The sequence below is a fragment of the Phyllostomus hastatus genome, unplaced genomic scaffold (genome assembly GCF_019186645.2).
Source record: "Phyllostomus hastatus isolate PE091 unplaced genomic scaffold, TTU_PhHast_1.1 phas_scaffold_39, whole genome shotgun sequence".
In the NCBI taxonomy this organism is placed as follows: domain Eukaryota; kingdom Metazoa; phylum Chordata; class Mammalia; order Chiroptera; family Phyllostomidae; genus Phyllostomus; species Phyllostomus hastatus.
Window position 1 is genome coordinate 15,180,884 of NW_025334028.1, and position 22,818 is coordinate 15,203,701.

General features: G+C 33.4%; 1 protein-coding gene across 3 annotated transcripts in view; it reads left to right on the forward strand.

Annotated features, from left to right (window-relative positions):
- The window catches only part of CCSER1 (coiled-coil serine rich protein 1), a 1,274,087-nt gene that overhangs the window by 942,030 nt on the left and 309,239 nt on the right, over positions 1 to 22,818 (forward strand). The window lies entirely within an intron of this gene.

Consider the following 22,818-nt stretch of genomic DNA (forward strand, 5'->3'; position numbering starts at 1 on the left):
ACATTTTAGCCAACCAAGTAAGTGACTGGGAAAGAAAATACACCAAATAAATGACCCAATGACTGAACCCTTTAACTGCAGTGCAAGAATTAGAATGTGTGTGATTACAGAATACTCATAAATACACAGGGTTTTAGTGAAAAAATTATATAGCTTATAAGATTGGGGTGAGGAGGGGAAAAGGCAGTTGTGAGATAGTTAACTTTTTCACAGTCAAAAATAGTTGGATAAAAATATTAAAGTTATAACTATGTTTACAGATATAAGGTAAACACTGAGAACAATTATATGCTCACCCAAACCAAATGGATGATGGGGTAAAACAGTGGGATATCATTGGAAATACACTAAGTCTAATTGGAAATATTTTATTATCTCACTGTAGGGGTTAAAAAATATTTCTTAAGAAGTTGTAAATGAATCATATTGTATTCATGGTATATGACATCTATCTATATATTTTCTGTCTATCTATGTTGTTGAGGATACAAAAAAGAAAATCCACACAGGGAGAAAAGGTGAAGACTGCCTCTCAAAGAATTTTTGCATGACATAACTCAATTTATGAAATGATACAAAGGTTATATGTATAGATATATCAGCATTTAAATATTAAAATCATAACACTCTCTGGATAGCAAACATCATGCCAAGTAAAAATAAGTATATAAGTGAAAAGCCAGGGCTTCCTGTTTCACTATCAGACACTTTTTAATTTAGACCAAAAGTTTTTAAGGCTTTAAAGATGGATCTCACAAATGTAAAAGTTGCCAACCTCATTTGAAATTAAAAATAAATGACAAATCTAAAGAGAAATATCATTTAGCTCAATTATGGAAAACTAAAAAAAGTTTGAGGATTTATCATTGTCAAGATTATGGGAAATACTAGTGGAAGTTTAAATTGTATAACTTCTATAGAGGACAATTTGATAACATCTTTAAAACATAAATATACTATATATTGACAGTGATTTCACTTCAGGAAATGTATACTTCAGGTACAGTTTCACACCTGTGAAATAATGCATATATAAGAATGTTTAGTGTAGTGTTCACAGTAATAAAAGTTTGGAAACAATTTCAATGCCCATTGGCAAGGGAATGTTTCAATAAATTATTTTAACATCTATATAGTAGAATGCCTTGCATTCTTGAAACAGATTAAGTGGATCATATGTGCTGGTATAGAACTATTCTTGAAATCTGTTAAGTGGAAAAGGTACAGACTAGTGTGCATAATAGGCTATCATTTTGACAGAAAGCAGGTATATAAAAATACAAATATTCTTGTTACCAGTTGCTCTGTGTAAGGGAACTGTGTGGCTAGGAAACAGGAGAAAGAAAACCTGTTTCTCATTTTTATGACTATTGAATTGTGTACTGTGAACATGTATAAAGTTATTCAGAACATAATTAAGGTAATTTAATTTTTGATTACATAATTTTATTGTTAAAAAATTTAAAAGTGCATCTCTATGTATATCTTGATATTTGAGTGTTTCTTAAAACTGAACCTTTTAAGAAAAGTTATTGTTACAGTGAACTTTTTATTCAACTGTTAGATTTCTATTGCCTAATATACAAAAATTTAAGATACAGAAAGGTATTTGTAGTTTTATCCTCTGTAAAAATGTAGACATACACATGGAAAAATATGCACAAAAATTCCATGAAGGATATTCTAAAATGTATTACAAGTGGCAATCTCTGGGGAGTGGAACTCTTAGCTACTTGGAGTTGAGTGAATTGAGACATATATTTATTAGTTCCTTTATATTATATTCTGTTTGAATTTTTTAAATATAAGGCATTTCTTATTTTTATGAAATAAAAGGAAACAGTGAGTTTTCCTATTTCAAAGCTATGAGAAAGCACATTTTTCCAAGAGAACAAATTTTGGAAGTGACTAGTATTTACTTACTTGTTGGTCAAGGTTTCTCAGCAGTCTTTTTAAAAGAAAGCCACATCATATTTTTAAATTAAATATGTGTCTTAGAGATCACTCCTTTGGAAGGTGAAATAAAAGGCATAATGGAATAATAACTTGCAGATAAGTGTCCTTACTAAAGATCATCTTGTTGGAATTCAAGGAGAGTCACTGAGCAGGGATTTTATTTACATTATTGAATGGACTGCATTCCTCAAGTTTCTGAAGCACAAAACCTAATGCCCAATTTAAAGGATAAGTTTGTGTAAAATGCTGATTAGGTCACTATCAGAATACACCATTAAAATGCTATTAAGGTTTTTCTCTTTGCTAACTTTCCCTTTTACTAACTTGAACAATATTGTCTTATAGAAAGGCTGTAAATGTGAACCCCATCAGTTTACTCAACTACTAAAATAAAAGTCTAGCCTATAAGCTAAGCAAAAGAATATTGTAAATATATTTTCTTGTCTCAACAAATGGTCTTTTGGTTTATAAGTTTATTTTAGTGACCAACATGTACCATTAAAGTACATTTTAATGTGTTTTTTTATCTTCTCTAAATGTGGCATGTGACCTCTATATTGAAAAAATATTTAGTGAAAGTGTTACTAGTTATATTCAGAATAAATTCTGTCAGTTATGAATATTTTTAGTATTCATTTTCTTGTATCAAGCATTCAATGAACTTCTCTAGGCAGATATATTGTTTTCTCATTTTATATTCTTAAAAATATTTTCCAGCAGTAACCCAAAAGCACAAACATTTGAGGCATTATATAAGAAGGCAATAGCAAAATGGAAATTTTTTAAAAATTGGAAATACCCTTACTTTCCAATTATGTAAAATCCACCTGTCAAAAGTACCTTGAGAGTTTCAGCTTCATATTAGTTTTCTAGTCAGGTCTCTTTGTTCACTCCAATCTCATCCTTCTTCTTCCATTAGCTTTGATAAATAAGAATTGTAAACCTTCGAAATTCAATCTCACCATTCAACATTTACTCTGATTCTAATTTAATTCTTTGTAGATATTCATCAATTTTTTTTCTTATACTGGCATTGCTTTAATAGATATTTCAATTAAAAATAGATTCTGGGATCTGAGGTAGATAACTTGATTAGAGGTTACTAACAAAAACCAACACTGTTAACCTCCGACTACAGACTGTAGAAGTGCCTAAAGGCAGAAATAGTTATAATTGGTAGGATATAGTATGTATTTTTATCTAATTAGAAAATATAAGGTAAATTTGAAAACCATAAAATAATCTGTGGAATATGAGACTACATAGTTATCTTGCCATAATTTTTATTTTAGTCATTTATCAATCCATATGGAATTTTGAGAATTTATAGGAACATAAATAAAATACTTATTTTAGTGATATTGTATTTTTGAGTAAACCTAATCTCTCTTCTATGCTTTCCATCAAATATATGAAAACTTTACATTATTTTTTTCTGATATCTTCCCTTTTAAAATCTGGATGTTGCTAGGGTAGCTGAATAAATAAGAAAATATGACCCACATATATGCTGTCTATAAGAAATTCACCTCAGAACAAAAGATTTCCACAGACTGAAAGTGAAGGGATGGAAAAAATATGTACCATGTAGATGGAAATGAAAAAATAGATAGGGTGGCAATACTTCTGTTTGACAAAATAGACTTCAAAACAAAGGCCTTAAAAAGAGACAAAGAGGGTCACAACATGATACTTAAGGGTTCAGTTCAATAGGAGGTTATAACCCTCATAAACATATAACCCAGAATTGGAGCACTTAAATATAAAGAAAATTTTGGAGGACTTTAAGAAAGAGATCAACATCAATGAAGTTATATTAGGGGATTTTAACACCACACTGTCAACAATTGACAGATCTTCCAGACAAAAATTCAAAAAGAAGAGAGGCCTTAAATAACACACTAGATCAAGTGGATTTAATTGATATCTACAGAACATTTCAACCCAAAGAAGCAAAGTGTACATTTTTCTCAAATACACATGAAACATTCTCAAACACAAACCACATGGTAGGACACAAAATAAGTCTTAACAAAATCAAGAATATTGGAATCATATCAAGCACTTTCTCAGATTACAGTGGCCTGAAACTAGACATAGACCTCAAGAAAAAAAAAAGCCTTCAATTACATGGAGGCTAAGTAATATGTTATTAAATAATGAATGGGTTAACAATACTGTCAAGGAAGATATCAAAAAGTACTAGGAAATAAATGACAATGAACACACAACAGCCCAAGACCTGCGGGACACAGTGAAAACAGTGCTGAGAGGGAAACTCGTGGTATTACAGGTCTACCTAAAGAAGGTAGAAAAATCTCAAATAAACAACCTAACTCTACAGCTAAAAGACTAGAGAAACAAAAAAAAAATAAAGCTCAGAGAGAGAAGAAGGAAGGAAATAAAGTCAAAACAGAAATAAGTGACATAGAAACTAAAAAAAAAAAAATACAAGATATCAACAAATCCACAAGCTGGTTCCTTGAAAAGATAAATAAAATTGTAAAACCTTTAACTAGACTCATCAGGAAAAAAAGAGAGAGGACCCAAATAAATAAACTCAGAAATTAAGGGGAGAAGTAACAACTGATACCACAGAAATATAAGGAGTTGTAAGAAATTACTATGAACAACTATATGCCAAGAAATTGGAAAACCTGGGAAAAATGGATAAATTTCTAGAAACATACAGTCTTCCAAACCTGAATAAGGAATAAGTAGAAAACCTGAATAGACTGATAACAGTTAGTGAAAATGAAGCAAAAATCAGAAAACTCTCAGCACACAAAAGCCCTGGACTGGACAGTTTCATAGGCAAATATTTCCAACATTCAAAGAAGAACTAACACCTATCTTTCTCAAACGACCCAAAAAAAAATTCAAGAAGAGGGAAAACTCTTTTTACAAGGCCAGAATTATCCTAATTCCAAAACCAGGTAAAGACACAACAAGGAAAGAAAATTATAAGCCAATATCTCTGATTAACATAAATGCTAAAATTATGAACAAAGTATTAGCAGCCTGGACCCAGCAGTACATAAAAAGATCATACACCATAATTAAGTGAGTTTTATTCCAGGGATTCAAGTATGGTAAAATATCTGCAAATCAATAAATATGATGCAGCACATAAACAAAATGAAAGATAAAAATACATGGTCATTTCACTACATGTGGAAAAAGCATTTGATAAAATCCAGCACACATTTATGATAAAACACTCAGCAAAGTGGGAGTAGAGAGAGCATACATCAATATAACAAAAACCATATATGAAAACCTACTGCCAACATCATACTTAATGGGCAAAAACTAAAAGCATTTCCCTTAAGATCAGGAATAAGACACCATTCTTATTCAACATAGTTCTGGAAGTCCTAGCCACAGTGATCAGAGAAGAAGAAATAAAAGGCACACAAATTGGAAAAGAGGAAGGAAAGCATCATTATTTGCAGACAACTTGATATTGTACATAAAAAAAACAAAACAACCTATAGGCTCCACCAAAAAACTACTCAGCCTAATAAAAGAATTTGGCAAAGTAGTAGGGTACAAGGTCAATATTCAGAAATTGATGGCATTTTTATACACCAATAATGGACTTTCAGAAAGAGAAACTAAGAAACTGGTTCCATTCACTACAACAACAACAACAACAACAAAAATAATAAAGTTCCTATGAATAAATTTAACTAAGGAGGTAAAAGACCTGTACTTTTACCTCCTTATAAAACTATAGCACAATGAAGAAAAAAATCAAGGAAGATACAAGTTAAGTGGAAGTACATACAATGTTTATGGATTGGAGAAAAAACATCATTAAAATGCCCACACTACCCAAAGCAATCTATAGATTCAATGCAATTACTATTAAAATACCAATGAAATATTTCACAGATCTAGAACAAATATTCCAAAAATTTATATGGAATCAAAAACAACCCTATATAGGATCAGCAATCTTGGGAAAGAAGAAAGAAGTTGGAGGCATCACAATACTGATTATCAAACTATACTACACTGTAATCAAAACAGCCTGGTACTGGCATAAGAACAGATACATACATCAATGGAATGCAATAGAGAACCCAGAAACAAACCCAGTCTTTATGGTCAAAGGGGGCAAGAGCATACAGTGGACTAAAGATAGTCCCTTCAATAATTGGTGTTGGGAGAATTGGACTAGTAATTTCAAAAAAATGAAACTAGACCACCATCTTATACCATATACCAGAAAAAACTCAAAATGAATAAAAGACTTAAATATAAGTTGTAATACCATTTAAATCCTAAAGGAAAACACAGGCAGTAAAATTTCAGATATCTTGTGTAGCAATAGTTTTGTCAATATATCTCCTAGGGCAAAGAATACAAAGGAAAAAATAAACAAATGGGACTACATAGAATTAAAAAAAAATCTGCACAGCTAAAGAAACCACCATCAAAATGAAAAGGAAACCAACTAGTGGAGAACATATTTGTCAATGGTACATTGGACAAGTGTTTAATCTCAAAAATACATAAAGAAATTATACAACTCAACAACAAAAAAAACAAATAATCTGATTTTTTAAAAAATAGTCAAAGAACCTGAATAGACACTTCTCCAAGGAGGACATACAGATGGCCTATAGACATATGAAAAATGTTCAACATTACTAGCCATCAGAAATGATGGCTAGAAATTAAAACCACAACAAGATATCACCTCACACCTGTCAGAATGGCTACCATTAAATCAATAAACAGCAAGTGCTGGTGAGGATGTGGAAAAAAGGGAATCCTCATTCATTGTTGGTGGGAATGCAAACTGTGGAAAACAGTATGGAATTTCCTGAAAAAAACTAAAAAAATGGAACCAGCTTTTGACCCAGTGATTCCACTGCTGGGAATACACACAACGAATTATGAAACATTAATTCAAAAGAACCTATGCACCCCCATGTTCATAGCAGTGCTATTTACAATAGCCAAGAGTTGGAAATAGCCTAAGTGCCCATCAGTAGATAAGTGGATAAAAAAAGAACTGTGGTACATCTACACAATGGAATACTAAACAGCAGAAAGAAAGAAGGAATTCCTACCTTTTGTGACAGCATGGATGGAATTGGAGACTGTTATACTAAGTGAAATAAGCCAGTCAATGAAAGACAAATACCATATGATCTCACTCATAATAAAAACCTAATGATCAAAATAAACTAATGAGCAGATTAGAACCAGAGGCATAGAATTATGGAACATAATGACAGCTGTAGGAGGGGAGTGGAGAGGTGGGAACTGATTGAAAGAAGGTGAAGGAATTAGTTAAAGAACATATATAAAGGACCCATGGGCATGGATAATGATGAATGGACTGATTATGGAAGTAGGGGTTGCTGAGTGGAGGGAGGTGAAGGGGGAAGAAATGGGACAACTGTAATAGCATAAATAATAAAATATTTAAAAAAGAAAATATCTTGATGTTTCCAGTTCCTCCATTACTCAGTTTTCATGATTTCTTGACTTTTCATTATATAATCAGTTATTATTAAATTCAGTAATCATTTGTACTATTATTAGTCCAAAATTTCATGAAATTAGTGAACCCTTTTGAGTGGCTAGGAGCACAAACCCTGGAGTTAGACTGGCTGGCTTTGAATCACGGTTCCATATTGTCCTAGTTCTGTTTTCTTAATTTGCAAAACAAAAAGAAAAAAATAAATAGTACCTTCCTCATAAGGATTATGTGAAGATGGAATGAGTTGATACAAATCAAATACTTAGAATAATGTCATAAGCCCTTATTGTTATCTTTTGCCCTAGCTATTTTATCTCTAAAGTCTAGTCTAAAATGATCATAGTTGTTTTCCCCTTATTGGAAGAGAGGCATACACTTCCAATAAGAGTCAATATTGACTCATGATATACTTGTTATAAAAAGCTAAAAAATTTAGTGTATTTTTCATTAATTACTGAAAAGCCAGGACTTCTTTTCCTCAAATGCACACAGCATTCTTAAAACACACCGAAATTGTGTGTAATTCTTGATGTACTCAGAAGGAATAGAAAACTTACCCTCTATATTCTCTCAGAGTCTTTGTGGTAATTTTTCTCTAACCTGTATTAGATTCTATATATTGTTGAAATTTAGGAAAAGTATGGAACAGACTAAGTTTTACTTTATTTGATCTTATTTATCTGTCACCATTCTAGCTTTGTGGTGGATTAGATTTAAATTGGGATACAAATCAACATTTCTTTTTGTAATTTAAAATAAAGGCTAGCCCTGGCTGATGTGGTTCAGTGGATTGAGCACTGGACTTAAAACCAAAGGGTCTTCCATTAGATTCCCAGTCAGGCACATGCATGGGTTGTGGGCCAGGTCCCCAGTAGGGGGTGTGCAAGAGGCAACCACACATTGATATTTCTCTCCCTCACCCCTTCCCTTCCACTCTGTCTAGAAATAAATAAATACAATCTTTTTAAAAGGTAAATTAAGTAAAATAAATGTTCATGTCCTGTACTTCTCCAATATAAGGTAGCCTCATTTTCTCTTAGTAGAGGACAGGTCTTGTGAAGGAGCTGTGCTGAGGTATTTGCAAGTAATCAGGTCAAACACGAGGAGGCATTCTTTTGAATTTTGCATGAACCTTTGTTCATTTGTGATTTGGTAATATTGAATGATAAAAGCAAATATAACTATGTTTTCCCTAAAAATGTAATGATCAGAAATATTGAAAGAGGTTGGCTTAGGTGCTGCTGGATCAAAGTATAATTGTGTTTGTAATGGGTGAAGCATAATAGTTATTAATTATTGTTATTAATAGGATGATTACTTCCATTGCCAGGGCAACAACAATTTTCTTTGAGTTAGACATATTTTTAGACATATTAAATATAGAATCAAATTTAATAAGTGGGCTGAGTATTTTCTCTAAATAATAAGTAGAGGTGATGAGAATAGATGAAGATACTGCCAGGAATATACAATCTCTTACAAATATCCCACATGTAAAATTACAAAGTTTCACCTGATTTTCATTTTGCCCAAGTGTCTTCTGGTCATCAATCCCAGACTCAGCCTACATATAAAGTTCAACTTGCATGTTTTAAGTAACTTTTGGGTAAGTGATAATCTATGTATATGTCTCTGATTTCTCTTCCTTTCTGTCTTGTACCATCACTTTTTTACTGCTTTTATCCTCTCCTATTTTTATCATTTTCTATTTACTTAATTCCACTTCAGAAAGTTTATTTTATATATAAGGATAAAATCTGCTCAAGAGACAATCTTTTCCTTAGTCAAAATCTTGAAGTAGACCACAGTATAAATATATGGATTGCTTTCAGGGAGGAAGGAAGCTAAAGTGAAATAACTATCTAAAATGGAAATGTCAGTCTCTGGCATTCAGTACTAGACTTATTTTAAACATTGCAGTGTACATAAAGATCACTTTGAGTGCAGGATGCAATGCAAACACAATGGTTCCTACCCTGCAATTTTGGTTCTACTAATTTAGAAGGATTGGGCAATCTTTATTTTAAACAAGATTTCTAATTTATTTTACTTTTTATCATTTTTTGTCATCATTCTATTACGTTTCTCTCCATTTACCCCCTTTTTCTCCTCTGCCCATCCCACCCTTCACCCTCACAGTCAATTCCCACACTGTGGCCCATGTCCATGGGTCATTCATACATGTTCTTTGTCTAGTCCCTTCCCCTTCTTTCCATGATTGTCCCCATCACTTCTTCTCTTCTGGTCACTTTTAGTCTGCTCCATGTTTCCATGCCTGTGGTTCTATTTTGTTCATTAGTTTATTTTGTCTTTCACCTACTAGCTTATTTCACTTAGCATAATATTTTCCAGTTCCATCCATGCTTTCACAAAAGGTAGGAGTTCCTTCTTTCTTTCTGCTGCATAGTATTCCATTGTGTAAAAATGTACCAGATTTTTTGATCTGCTCATTTACTGATAGGAACTTAGGCTGTTTACAGCACTTGGGTATTATAAATAGTGCCACTATGAACATAGGGGTGCATAAGTTCTTTTGAATTGGTGATGGGATTTTTAGGGTATATTCCCAGTAGCAGAATCACTGGCTCAAAAAGCATTTCCATTTTTAGTTTTTTAAGAAAATTTCATATTGTTTTCCACAGTGGCTGCACCAGTCTACATTCCTACCTACAATGCACTAGGGTTACCTTTTCTCCACAGCCTGGCCAACACTTATTTGTTGATTTATTAATGATGGTCACTCTGATGGGTGTGAGATGATATCACAAAGTGGTTTTAATTTTCTGTCATGGCTAGTGATGTTGAGCATCTTTTCATATGTTTCTGGGCCCTCTGTATGTCCTCCTTGGAGAAGTGTTTATTCAGATCTTTTGCCCATTTTCTAATTGGATTGTTTGTCTTCCTGGTATTGAGTCGTATGAGTTGTTTATGTATTTTATAGATCAAACTCTTGTCCAGTGTATCACTGGCAAATATGTTCTCCAATACAGATGGTTCCCTTGTCATTGTGATAATGATTTCTTTAGCTCTGCAGAAGCTATGGAGCTCTCTAAAGAAAAGTGATCTAAGAAAGCCAGGCCCTGGAGTTAGGTGTGGCTTGATGAGCTGGCCAACATATGGAATGACAACTAGGAAAATTCAGTGACTGACTGTCAGAGCAGTCACTTTGGGCACAATGGCAGTGCCTGTCCAACTATTTAAACTGCTTGACTAGAAATATTTAACAGTTTAGAAAACTTCTAAAGTTTAGGAAGTTGAAATATTGAGGTAATTGCGGTCCCATAAGTTGTTGTCTGTATTTCATAACCTCTTAGTCTGTTTGTACGTAGAAACTGCTGAGCTGCTTCTGATGTGAAGGTCATGCAAGTTTTTATCCTTAATATTACATAAGTATTTTACTCTTAATAATAAGGTTAGTACACATACAAAAATGGAGCTTCTGAAGAGCATAATCCACTTGATAAGTTAGGGAAATGCCAAACATTTTAATTAATTTCGTTTCTTAGTGCATTTCCTGGCACAGCCATGTACAAGATGTATTTTCCCTGAAAATTCCAGCAATATACTATGTAAGAATATGCCTTTTAAGAGGCTGACATGAGTCACCATTGATGGTGAACCAATAACGAATCTAAAATATCTGTAATTCAGCCTGTAATCAAATTCTTCCTAAAAAGATACAGGGATATAGTGCTTTCATTGGATTCTTTGTTGAGGCATATTGATTGAGTCTAAAGATGCTTTCATCTGAGAATGAGAATTGGGAACAGCTCAAAAGTTGAAATAAGAGGACATCAGTCAAGCAGGTGCTAAGGGTATATTTTATTTGGGTTTTAAAAACCAGTAACACGTATATCATACCAAAATAAGGACATACATCAAGTGTTTAAAAGTGAAGTAAAATGCAAAACTCCAAAGGACAGGTAGTCGTTGTAAAGCCAGCAATTATAGTACAAAAGTGAACCTGTGATATATAGCTTATCCAAACACTCTTAGTATTTCTAATAAGCTTTAAGCACTAGTAACCAAATGTGCACATACTGACCCTACATGTGTATGAAAGAAATAATTCCAGGTTTTGCAGAGTAAAAGAATAGTGCTGATACCTGTGCTTTTATTCTTAGATGGGCAACAGTAAGAGAAAATATGGGAAGTTCTTCTACAAATTAGGAGACATTTTAGTTGATCTGGATATTAAAATATATGTCAAATTAAAATAGGTAAATTTAGTCAGAAGTTAATATTATAGAGGAAACACAAGGTTTTACTTGGGGAAATTGCCTTAATGGAGTCTTACTGTCCCCATTCAAATCCTCCAATTTGCAAGGAGTGTAAGAGATTTTTTTGGTGATTAATTTATGATAACAAAAGTTATAGCAACTTTTTTCTTAAAGCAGTTATTAACACTTATTGCCATTATTGTTTCTTTATTTTTATTTTTATTGCATTTGTTTTCATTACCACCTATCCTCTTTAGACCCCTCCTCCTCACAATCACCACACAGTTGTTGATGTCCATGAGCCCTTTTACCTTTTGTCTCAGTCCTCCCACCTCCTAACCCTTCCTTCCTGAGATGTCCTTCTACTCTCTATGAGTTTGTCTCTATTTTGCTTATTAGTTCAAATTGTTCATTAGAATCCACATATGAATGAGATCATATGGTATTTATCTTTCTCTGACTGGCTTATTTCACTTAGCATAACATTCTCCAGATCCATCCATGCTGTCCCACAGGATAAAATTTTCTTCTTTTTTATGGCTGAACAGAAAAAAATAAATTAATGGGACTATACCAAACTAAAATGTTTTAGCACAGCAAAGGAACCATCAACAAAATAAAAAGACAATGCATATAATGGGAGAGCATATTCACCACTGATATATCTGATAAGGGGTTAATATCCAAGTTTAAAAGAACTTATGAAACTAAACACTAAAAAAACCCCAACAGTCCAATTAAAAAGTAGGCAAAGGACGTGAATAGAAACTTCTCCAAAGAGGACATACAGATGGCCAATAGACATGAAAAGATGTTAAATGTCACTAATCATCAGGGAAATGCAAATTAAAACCACAATGAGATATCACTTCACATTTTTCATAATGGCTATCATCAATCAATCAACAAACAACAAGTGCTGGAGAGGATGTGGAGAAAAGGGAACCCTAGTGTACTGTTGGTGGGAGTGCAAAGTGGCAAAGTCACTATGGAAAGCAGTATGGAGTTAACACAAAAATATTAAAAGTGGAAAATCTGCCTTTTGATCCAGTGATTCCACTTCCAGGAATATATCTGAAGAAACCCAACACACTGATTTAAAAGAACATGAACGACCCTATGTTCATTTCAGCATTATTTATAATCTCCAAGATATGAAAGCAGCCCAAGTGTCCATCAGTAGATGAGTGGAAGACAACTATGGGACATTTACACACTGGAATACTACTTGACCGCTACTTTAAAAAAGAGTAGCAACTTACTGACTTAGAGAAATATCACTGCTAGGAAAAACAGCATTTACAGGTCCTGTTAGCATAGTGTTCTCTGTAGAAAAATCTAAAAGTATGTTTGTTCATAACTCAGTCACAAGAAGATGTAATTGACTCTTCTTTAGAGATACATCTTTTTATGGTCTTTGCCCATTTTCTAAGGATGTTGTTTATTTAATTGTTACTGAGTTGTATCAATTTCTTATATATATTTAGATAGTAATCCCTTATCAGATGTATCATTTGAAAATATTTTCTCTCATTCAGTAGGTTTCATTTTTGTTTTGTTGAAAGTTTCCTTCACTGTTCAGAATCTTTGTGGTTTGATGTAGTCCCATTTGTTTATTTTGGCTTTTGTTTTCCTTGGTCAATGGGACATAGCCAAAAAAAGCATTACTCAGACTAATGTAATATAGTTTATTTTCTATGTTTTCTGGTAAGAGTTTAATGGTTTCAGGCCTTAAATTTAAGTCTTTAACCCATTTTGAGTTTATTTTTCTATATGGTGTAAGAGCATGATCCAGTTTTATTGATTGATTGCATAGGTCTGTCCAGTTTTTTGTAGCACCACTTGTTGAAGACATTGTCTTTAATTTAATGTATACTTTTATCTCCTTTTTAATAGGTTAGTTGGCCATGTAGGTGAGGGTTTATATCCATGTTCTCTATTCCTTTCCATTGATTTGTGTGTCAGTTTTTGTGTTAGTACCATACTGTTTTGATTATTATAGCTTTGTAATAGAATTTGAGATGGGGGAGGGTAAGGGTGGTACCTCCCACTTTGTTCTTCTTCCTCAAGATTGCTTTGGCTGTTTGGGATATTTTGTGATTCCATACAAATTTTAGGATTATTCGTTCTAGTTTTGAGATGGAAGATATTGGTATTTTAATAGGAATTGCATTGAATCTGTAAATTGTTTCGGGTAGTATGGTCACTTTACATTATTAATCCTTCTAACCCATGAGGATTATATATCCTTCAATTTATTTGTTCCTTCTTCAGTTTATTTCTTCAATAGCTGATAGTTTCCAGACTACAGGTTTTCTCCCTCCTTGGTAAAGTTTATTTCTAGGTATTTTCATGCAATTGTGAATGGAACTGTTTTCATTTCTCCTTCTGATTGTTTGTAATTACTGTATAAGAACATGACAGATTTCTGTATACTAATTTTATATCCTGCTATGTTTCTCAATTCTTTTATTCTATTCAGGTTTTTGGTAGGTGCTTTAGGATTTTCTATATATAGTATAATGCCACCTTCTCAGACATATGAAAAGATGCTCAACATCACTAATCATCAGGGAAATTCAAATCAAAACTACCATGAGATATTACCCCAAACCAGTCAGAATGGCATTATCAAAAAGTCAACAAATAACATACGTTGGTGAGGATGTGGAGAAAAGAAATCCTTGTGCACTGTTGATGGAATTGCAAACTGGTACAGCCCCTATGGAAAATGGTATATAGATTCCTCAAAAAACTAAAAATAGATATAACATATGACCCAGCAAGTTCACTTCCAGGTATTTATCCAAAGAAAATGAGAACAATAATTCAAAAAATTACATAGAACCCTATGTTCATTTCAGCATTATTTACTTTAGCTAAGATACAGAAGCAACCTAGGAGCCCATCACTAGATGATTGGACAAAGAGGGTGTGATTTGTATACATGGTGGAATATTATGCAGCAGAAAAAAATGGAATCTTGCCATTTATGACAACATACCTGAATCTAGTAAGTATTATGCTAAGGGAAATAAGTCAAGCTGTGAAAGACCAACACTATATGGCTTCACTTTAGTGTGGAATCTAAAAACAAAAACAGACTCATAGAAACAGAAAAAAATGATGATTAACAGAAGGGAGGGTTGGGGGTAAGGAGAATATAGTCAATAATATTGTGATGTTTACATGGTGACAGATAATTATTGGATTGAGTGGGGTGATAAAAATGTAAGATATAACAGTATTAAGTCACTATATTGTACAGCTAAAACTAATATAACCAGTATATGATTGTATACCAACTATACTTAAGTAAAAAAAAATGAATTAATAAAAGAAGTAAATGGGTAAAATTAGGTGAGCTTAAGTTTGGTATATTATGCTTTGAAAATCTCATGAGTTAATCTCCAAAGTAAGAATATGATTATAAAATAAACTAGAATCACCTTGTCAACTGCCCCAATAGTCTTCCCCCCTCGACACTATATATACATATATATATATATATATATATATATATATATATATATATATATATATATACACATACACACACACACACACACATATATATACTCTTGTGGTTTCCCTTTACAAGGTTCCAGTCAGAAAAATAATTTTTAAAGGTTTTATTTATTTATTTTAGAGAGGGAAAAGGAGGGAGAAAGAGAGGTAGAAAAATATTAATGTGTGGTTGCCTCTTGTATACCCCCTACTGTGAACCTGGCCCACAACCTAGTCATGTGCCCTGACTGGGAATCGAACTGGTGACACTTTAAATCCCAGGCTGGTGCTCAATCTACTGAGCCACACCAGCCAGGGCTCCAGAAAATTTTTGAAATATTTTTCTAATATGGGTGTGTAATTGATTAAATTATGTTCCTTTGCCTGGATTAGGTTTTGATGAGATTAATAATGTATATCATTTTTTCTGTCATTATTTATGAAGCAACCCTTTCTCCAGGAACTGTGATTCTCAAACTTCATGTTGGATTCACTAGGAATCTTGTTTTAAATTTGGTGGTTCTGGTGAGGGTCCTAGAGACAATATTCAGAGAAATGCTGCCCTGAGGAATTTTGTAAATCATTAATTTCATTCATAATACATTATGTAGTTTTACAACCTGCTGTCTTTTTTCAAGATTTTATTTATTTATATTAATTTAAAAAATTTTTATTTATTTATTTTTATTGTTGTTCAAGAACAGTTATCTCCATTTGTCAACATCCCTTTGAAGGATGTCTTGTTATCTAATTATTTAAAAAATGCCATTTACTCACAAATAAGAATGGCTTAAACGAAACAAGAACTTCAAAATCTAAACAAGTTATGTGAGTACTTTTTTCTCTAGACAAATGAAAAACTCAAGTCAATCATGTAGCTCATCCCCTGCTCTGAACATAGGGTAGTGTTTAGTCCTCATATTGGAGCTGTGTTAGTATCACTAAATCACTTTTGCAATTTTGGTATTACTCTGATAAATCATTGAGTTCAAAATGTGTTTCTTAGAGGAGATGAAACTAGGTGATTTGCCTATAATGACAGAGTCATCAGACCTGGGTTGAAATCCAAATTTCATGATTCTTAATTTGATCATTTTTCAAATATGGCACATTAAGGAGCCAGAGGGGAAAATATGTAAAATGCCAAGCCATTGTCAAAGATAAATGTAGTTTTAAACTGATGCAACATCACAGCTTTGACATTGACCCATTTTCTAAGAAAATTTCAGCATGGGAAAGAGTAAAATTGTTTTTAGGTCTAAATTTTAGTTAATTTGCCCATCAAAATAAAAAATTCACAAAGATTAATAATTGTTAAAAATGACTGAGGGGGTTGAAAGTCATTGTATATTAGATTAAGATACTTGAGTTTTCTGGAAATAAGCATATTTACTGTAATCCAATTTAAAAATATTGAGGGATTTAATCTGACATAATTGATCTATTGCTTATTTATCTATGATATTCAATAAATCATTATCTAAAAATATTAATTGAGTGTTTGAAAAATTATACTATATGCCTTGGGAGTAGGTGAGCTGAACTTGGAGCCCAATAAAATGAAAAAATGTATTTTATTTACTACCCAACAAATAATGGCTCCTTAAATGTGTATTTTTAGTGAATGCCTACACAAACATGTAGGACATACTCCCTAGTTTTTAAGAGTTTATTCTGTAAGTTATAAGGAAATATGCAAGATGAGAAAATGTATATAAAATATTTAAATTTTAAAAGTAAATTTGTGGTACTTACTACTTGAAAAGGATAGATAATAGATCATATCAAAGTTTAAAGAGTAAGAAAAAGCTACTAACTCACCAGCATTTGGGGAAGTTTTGTGAAAGCAGTGGGCATAAGCTAGATAGAAATCTAAGTTTTAATTAAAGAGAGCAATGAGCACTCTTGGTAACTGGTCATTCCTGTGCAATGTCACTGCCTTGAACAAGACCAGACCCAATAGGGCCAACTCTGTAGGACTTTAAATTCTGGGTTAAGGATTTCTAACTTTATTCTTGAATATTTTTATTTGCACCTAGGTACACTATTGAATAATATTATAACTGAATCTATTTTAAATTTAAGCTTTTTATTTTCTTTGTCGTTGCAAATTTATCATATATAGCATAAAACTAATTTGTTTTGATTATTATAGGAAAATCAGTGAATACTGTGTGTCCTTTCCTGTTTATTTTTATATGTCAATTCTTATGTAAAATTTATTAGTATTGTGACATACTTTCAAATTATACTTCCAGGGTTTAAGTAAAGATATTTAGACAATTACTATGACTTGTGAAAGAAATATTACTTATTCCTAATTGATTTCTTAAAACTAACAAACTTGAGAAGGCATTGACAAAGATAAAATCTACATTTATATATCTTGTCTTACAGATAAGCTTGATTTAGTACCCATTCTCCTACTTACCCCCCTGCAGAAGAGAGACAGCTTACAAGGAAGCAATGTGTTAGCATTCAAAGGAAAGGCCTGTCATCCACCAAACAATTTCTTCAATACCTGTTTCCTATACTAGACCAAAAAAGGGTCTCATTTGCTATTAACTTTTTTCCATATTGCAATTATTCTAAGTCTTCAAAAACATGTGATATGTAGTTTACCTCACTGATGTCTACTTTCTTTTTTATTTTGACATTTTTTTAGTTTTTAAAATCTTTATTATACATTTTTCCATTACCATTTAGTCCCCTTATGCCCACCTCCCCCCAGCAATCACTACATGTTATCTACTTCCTTTCTTATTTCACTGAACTCATTCCTTATTGTCTTTTTTCTTTTTTATTTCCTTTTTTTAAATTGTTGTTCAAGTGCAGTTGTCTCCACCCTCACCCCCCCCACTTTCCCCCACCCCACCCACCCCAACTCCCACCCTCAATCCTACACCCATTTGGCTTTGTCCATGGGTCCTCTAATTTTATTGTTGTTCAAGTACAGTTTTATGCCTTTTATCCCTATCGCCTCCCCCACCCCAGCCATCCCCATCTTTCTCCCCTGATTCCACTCCCCTTGGTTTTATCTGTGTCCTTTACAGTTGTTCGTGAAAACGCTTCACCCTTTTCCCCCTCTTCTCCCCTTCCATTTCTTTGTTATCTTTATATGGGTTTTTAAAGGTAGAGACTAAGGTGGAACGAATTGATTGTTTTAAATAAAGATATTTAGAGATTTAAGGAGATCTCTATAAGAAGATGCTGAGGCCTGTGTGGATGGTCAGGAAAGGAACCAATATTAATGAAAGATATTGATAGAATGGAAAAAAGAGAGGAGGAGTGGCAGAGAAAGACAAAGAAAATCAGAGATTAGGAAAAGGTAGAAAGATATTTTCAGTAGTTCATTCTCAAGTATGCAATATAAATGATCTCTTCCTTTTTTCCTATAGAATCTCCAGGAAACTCTATTGTGCTGATCAGTGCTTGTTCATAAGTAAATTTATTTAGGAGCACTAAAAGCATTAAAAAAGGGACCAACTAATATTTGAATTCATTTTCATACAAACAAAAATATTTCTGGAATGTGTATATGTGCCAAGCAATTCTGAGGGTAGAGGGGCAATTAAAATGGACAAAGTGTTTCTCTTGCATAGTATGGTAGCTAGGTGTCTCTTGAGTGCAGGTGGGGCCTGCAAATATGATGGCATATTCCTCCCATATTTAGTTCACCAATCAGTTGACTTTGTGGTAATCAAAAGGAAGATTATTCTGGATGAGACTGAGCCAATCCAAAGAACCCTTAGAAAGGACGAGGCTGTTTTAAAAGACGAGTTTCAAAACATGAGGCCTATGGAGGGAGACACATAGCAAGAACCTGAGAGTGGAGTCTTGAAGATGACAGTGCCCCCAAAACACAGATAGTAGATAAATGGGTACCTCAGTCATATGGCTTATAGGGAATGAATTTTTCCAAAAATTTGAGGTAGCTTGAAAGTCCTCAGATGCCATCCAGCTGAAACCTTAATTTCAGCCTTTTTACGCTCTGAGCAGAGATCTCAGACTCCTGACAAATGGACACTGTGGGATAACAACTTTTTTAAACTGCTAATATTCTGGTAATTCATTATATAGAAAATAAAATATAATAAATTTCTCTTACAGCCTTCTCTTTGTCTATTTCTGTTTCTCTGTGTTATTATTATTACTACATTAATATCATTAAATGAAAAAATCCAATTGGTTGGCCAGTAATCGTCCAATACCAAATACCTGTTAATAGACCCCTCTGGCCACACACTTGCAGAGCTTGGTGCCTTGGTTCTACAGACTGTATGATTAATAATAACAGTATTTACTGTGTGTTTGATACTCTTTTAAACATTCTTCATGTAATGTAATCATTGCAGCCATTATAATTAACCTCTTCTCTCTGGCTGAGATATCTGAGGCACAGAGAGGTTAAGTAATATTCCCAATGTCACACAGCTAGTAAGTGGCAAAACTGGGGTTTGAAAATCCAGGCAGTCTGGTACAAGAGTGGTGAGCTTAACTATTTACCTAGAGCCTCTCCTGACACCTTTAGAAAACATTATCTGAACAAGTCCTAGCCACATTTTGATGTATCTATATCTGGTAAGATGTAGAGGTTGCCCTGTAAGGAATTTTCTCCCTACTACAGAAATATTTCATAAGTCTCACATTGATGAATAATTCTGAAAAGCTGTACCTATACCAAAATAAAAGGTCTTAGGAAATGTTCAGAGAAGCAGGTGAAAAATGAGTGCTTCTGAATATTTATGTTCATAAATGAATATTAATAAAAATAATAAGACCTTAAATCAGGTGGCCATTGTCTAAAATTCCACATAGAAAGAAATTCTTCCTTCAAAAAGTTGAGAAATATGAAAAAATGAATTGTAATAGCGATTCATAAGATTTTCAATATCAGGAAATTTTGTCATAAGTAAAATCTAAATATTAATATAAATGCAATGCATTGTAGTTCCTATTAGAACTTTCTAATCTGTCATTATGAGATATCATTATCTGTCTTGCTCCTGTTGTTTTCTGCACTAAAGCATTTCACTGTTATAAATTAATGAGCATATGGAAAAAATCAATTTGTAAAGTGAGGACAGGCACACAGAAAATAATTTTTGTTAATAGTATCTTCATGCTGTATCAATTAAATTGTAGTAGAGTTTTTTTAAGTTTTGTTTTATTTTATTTACTTTTAGAGCAGGGGAGGGAGGGAGAAAGAGAGGCAGAGAAACATCAATATGTGGTTACCTCTCAGATGACCCTCACTGGGGACCTGACCCACAAACCAGGCATGTGCCCTGACTCGGAATCGAACTGGCGACCCTTTAGTTCACAGCCCTCACTCAATCCACTGAGCCACACCTGCCAGGCCTATAGTAGACTGGTTTTGTCAATGAATTAGAAAATATTTGGAGACTATTTATTTTTCCCTTAAGATTAATAGTTAATGCAATGTACCTATTTTAGAATGGTAGAGTACTGCAGATTTTACTAATAAAATTATTTTTATATGTTTTAGGTGTAGTTACTATCTTAACTTACATGTTTTCTCATTGGCTTAAATACATTCTCCATTATAATTCTCCATAGTTTGCTTTTAAAATTTTATTTCACTAAATAATGCCCTTTTAAAATGGGATGGGAATTAACTCAAGTTTATACAAAAATGTATTGCTCTAGACCATGTTAGGTCTTGTGCTAGACAGTGAATATGTGATAATAATGTGTATTTTCTGTGTATATTTTATAAAGTTCCTGTGTGTGTATGCATGCATGCAATTACACATCTTGGTAAGTGTATATGAGCCAATTTGATAAGAAATATTCATAAAAAGAGCCAATTTGATAAGATATATTAATAGAAAAAAACTGCCTTATGCAAAATGGTGGGACATTAGGGTGGCTCTCTAAGAAGAGGTAAAACTTTAAGGTGGAACTAGGCATTTGAAAAGCAGGGAAATGTGTTTGCAACAGAAGAAATGGGTGTATCAAGATTCTGAGGTTAGGAACCCTAGGCATTTAGAAAGGTGGTCAGTGTTACTAAAGGGTAGTAGTGTGCAAATCAGAGACTACCAGATAATTGATATGGAGAGGTAGGTACAAGGAGCTCATTGCACCTGTTACGGAATTTAAACTTTAATTCCTTTATAGTTGTAGAGGTACAGTACTAAAGTAAATTGAGTCAGTCCTCTTTTATCCAGTGATTACCTTCATCTGGGTTTATTTTTATATGCAGTGTTATAGTTTTCTGTTTTTTTAGTTTAAAGATGTATTTCTAAATAAATCCAGTGATGCTACAATTGCATTTTGGTGGGCAAGAGGAATGCAGACTTTGTTTCTCAAAACTTTTTTTAACATTTTTTAAAAGATTTTATTTATTTATTTTTAGAGAGGGGAGGGAGGGAGGAAGAGAGAGAGAGAGAAACATCAATGTGCAGTTGCTGGGGGCCGTGGCCTGCAACCCAGGCATGTGCCCTGACTGGGAATCAAACCTGCAACATTTTGGTTCACAGCCCATGCTCAATCCACTGAGCTACACCAGCCAGGGCTTTTTTTAACATTTTTAAAAATTTTTGTTCAAGTACAGTTTTCTGCCTTTTTCCCCCACCCCTCCCCACCACCCCAGCCCTCCCCACCTCCCTCTCCTGGTTCCACCCTGCTTTGTTATTGTCCATGTGTCCTTTATAATAGTTCCTGCAAACCCTTCGCCCTTTTCCCCTGTAATCCCCTCCCCTCTCTCCTCTGGTCCCTGTCAGCCAGTTCTCAATTTCAGTGTCTCTGGTTATATTTTGCTTGTTTGTTTATTTTGCTGATTAGGTTCCTGTTAAAGGTGAGATCATATGATATTTGTCTTTCACCGCCTTGTTTATTTCACTTAGCATAATGCTCTCCAGTTCCATCCATGCTGTCGCAAAAAGTAGGAACTCCTTCTTTCTTTTTGCTGCATAGAATTTTATTGTGTAAATGTACCATAGGTTTTTTATCCATTCATTTACTTATGGGTACTTAGGCACTCTAGCACTTGGCTCTTGTAAATTGTGCTAGTATGGATGTTGGGGTACATAGGTTCTTTTGGATTGCTTTTTCAGTGTTCTTAGGATGTAATCCCAGCAGTGGAATTGCTGGGTCAAAAGGAAGTACCATTTTTATTTTTCTGAGGAAATCCATACTATTTTCCACAGTGGCTGCCCAGTTTTCATTCCCACCAACAGTGCATTAGGGTTCCTTTTTCTCTGCAATCTCTCCAACACTTGTTGTTTGTTGCTTTGTTTATGATGGCCATTCTCCCTGGTCTGAAGTGGTATCTCATTGTGGTTTTAATTTGTATCTCTCTGATGGCTAGTGATGCTGAGGATCTTTTCATATGTCTCTAGACCCTTTGTATGTCCTCCTTGAAGAAGTATCTGTTCAAGTCCTTTGCCCATTTTTTAATTGGGTTGCTTGTCTTCTTAGATTGGAGTCGTGTGAGTTCTTTATATATTTTGGAGATCAAACTCTTGTCTGAGGTGTCATTGGCAAATATGTTTTGCCATATGTTTGGTTCTCTTTTCATGTTAATTGGTTCTGTTTTCTTTAGCCATGTAGAAGCTTTTTACTTTGATGAGATCCCATTTGTTTATTCTTTCCTTTATGTCACTTGCTCTA